At 61.4% G+C, this 2609-nt stretch overlaps 1 protein-coding gene across 1 annotated transcript in view; it reads right to left on the reverse strand.

Annotated features, from left to right (window-relative positions):
- Crlf1 (cytokine receptor like factor 1) overlaps positions 1–2609 on the reverse strand; it is a 14317-nt gene that overhangs the window by 10164 nt on the left and 1544 nt on the right. The gene's annotated exons all lie outside the window — the stretch shown is intronic.

Here is a 2609-nt window from a genome sequence, read left to right on the forward strand (position 1 = left end):
CCCCCCCTACGGAAAAATCCACTCAGCGGCCCGCGGGTGGGGTGCGCCACGCGGTGAGTAATCGCTCCGGCGGGCGCCGCCCGCCCGCTCCAGGTAACGCGGCCGCCCCGAGCGACGCATAGTTTATCTTCCTTCTTTTGCGCAAAGATCTTTCTCCTTGTTATTATTTTTGGCCACTGCTCGGTTTCGGGACCCCTCCCGGCCGGGCGTCTCATCCCACTTCGTCCCTACCTAATCCGGCCGCGCAGGAAAACGTGTTCTTGGTCTCCAAGGCCACCGGAGCGGGTGTCTGAAATGCGAGTTTCCGGGGGTCCCAGCCACCCCCCCCAATCCTCGGAAACAGCAAGGGCTTTAACTGTCCCTTCCCTTAGAGGCCTGGACCCTCACTCCCTGTCTCCAACCAGCCGAGCAGGTCAGAGCCTCAGCACGGCTCAGGGGTCCCCACCTTATCTCTTCAAGGCTGCCTCTTCTTGGATCCCCAGCCCAGGCTCCAGAATGTCAAAGGCCGTTGGATGGGGACTTGCCACCCAGGGCACCTCCCTCTCAGCCCTGGATGGGAAGGAGAGGGAGGGAAAACCAAAGCGGGCTCTGCCTCTGCTGGGACCACGTGGGCCTCTTGCTCAGTGACTCTCTGCACAGGGCCCAGAGCCTAAAGATTTCCGTGAGAACGTGGAGTGCGACAGAAGTCTCCCAAATCGAAGCTCTTGGCACAGTATGGAATCCTCTGGAGGGGCAGAGGTGGCCCTGGCCTGTTTGTCCCCTCTGTGAAGCCATGTCACGGCCGGACCTACCTGCCAGGTGGTGCGCGGTTGAGTGCAGGCCTCAGGGCTGGGCTGTTTAGGACCCCTCTCGCCCCTCCCCCTCGGCCCTTGGCCCGCACATGCGCCCCAGGGGGTCTGGCCCCTCCTGGGGGGACTTCAGGCTTCTGGAGCGAAATCCTTCATTTCCCCCTCCCGGCCCTGCTCCTCCCCCAGCTAGCCAGGTGCTCAGGCTGGAGACCTGGAAGCGTGCGTGACGACTCTCCTGCGCTCTTCCCACACGTCCAATCCATCAGCAAATACTGTTGGCTCTGATTCCAAAACACATCCCCATTCTGAGATTCTGACCCCCTCTCCCCATCTCGTCGCGGTCCGGGCCCCCTCGGCCTCCCTCTGGGGTGCTGTGGCCCAGCCTCTGGTGGAGCTTCTCCCCTAACCCGGCGGCCTTTGTCTGAGCGGCAGGCAGAGGGAGCATTTGGAAGCAGCCAGCCACTGTCTCGCCACCCTGCCACCCTCGCCCACGGCCCTCTCTCCTCTTCTCTGCGCTGCTGGAACCCTCGGGGCTGTCACCAGCACAGGCCCTTTCCCCTTGGCTGGTCCTGAGGCTGGGGTGCTGCTGCCCAACCCTTTCCATGAAGCGACTGCTCTTTGGGGCTCCCAGATCCTCCGAGAGGCCCCACCCCCCCAGCACTCTCCACCCCATTTTTTTCTATTGTCTTTGTAGCCTAACTCTGAAAAAAACCGCCGCTTTCCCTTTCCTGAGTCTTCCTTTCTTTAGACCTTGGGTACCCTGAACACTGGTGGTTAGGACTCCAAGCTGGATCCAGGGAGCACCAAAGAATAGCTCAATAAATATTTGCACGGTGAGAAGGTGTTGGAGAATTCTTAATTTCTCCAAGTAGCAAGAAAACAGTCCCAGCAAGCCTGGGGGCCCAGAGTGGCCCACACCCCGATTTGCTGTGTGACCCAAGCTGGCAGACACCCTCCCCTGGTCCTCCTCCAGAGAGAGGTACAGACCGTTTCCCAGTCCGGCCCCTCCTACCGTGAGCATGCCCTTTGCCCTCTGGGTGACCTTTGCCCCAACCCTCGGTCTTCGGGTACACCTCCAGGGTGCCCTTCCCGCCTTGGTGCCCCTACATCTTCATTAACCCCCTCCTCCCCAGCCCGGCTGTGGCTGCTAGGAGAGGCTCTCCAAGCAAATATTGACCAAACCCTTGAAGATGGCTGGGAATGTACCGAGGGGATGGGGGGGCTCTCCGACCCTGTGGGCCTGGTAAGGGCTCTTCCATAACCCACAGGCCGTCAGTAGGTGAGAGGCTGGGTTTGGGTTGGGGGCCCCCTGCAGCCCCAGCCCCCTAGGCGATGCCAGGCCACTGAGGAGGTGGTTCGGTGGTAACAGCACCCAACCCCCATTCCTCTGGGAATCCCAAGCTAGTTTGACTGATAGCCACCCCCCCATTTGGAAGAGCTGCTTGGCCGTGGAAGCCTTTGCCTCAGGAGTGAAGGTGGATGAGGTCCAAGGGGCTAGGGTGGGGGATGGGTGCCCCGGGCTTATGAGCTGCACCCCAGAGGCTGAGCCTGGGGAGCTGCACGCTGCCTGGGTCTCAAGTTCATGGTGATGGTGCTTGGGTGGCAGGCACTGGAAGAGGCTCTGGGACACCTCAGAGGTGCACTAAGTCCTGTCCAGACTGGTGTGCACTCCAAGGTGGATGCCTGGGCTCCCTGCCCCTCTGCACCCCCGCCAAAGAAACTGGAAGTCTGATGGGACAGCTGCACCTCTTTTCTCTACTCCCCTACCCAAGGGTGTCAGCAAGCCGCAGGCGCCACCGTGCCTGGCCTCCTCCCCAGCCT

The sequence above is a fragment of the Fukomys damarensis genome, unplaced genomic scaffold (assembly GCF_012274545.1).
Source record: "Fukomys damarensis isolate Sample0158 unplaced genomic scaffold, DMR_v1.0_HiC HiC_scaffold_37, whole genome shotgun sequence".
NCBI lineage: Eukaryota > Metazoa > Chordata > Mammalia > Rodentia > Bathyergidae > Fukomys > Fukomys damarensis.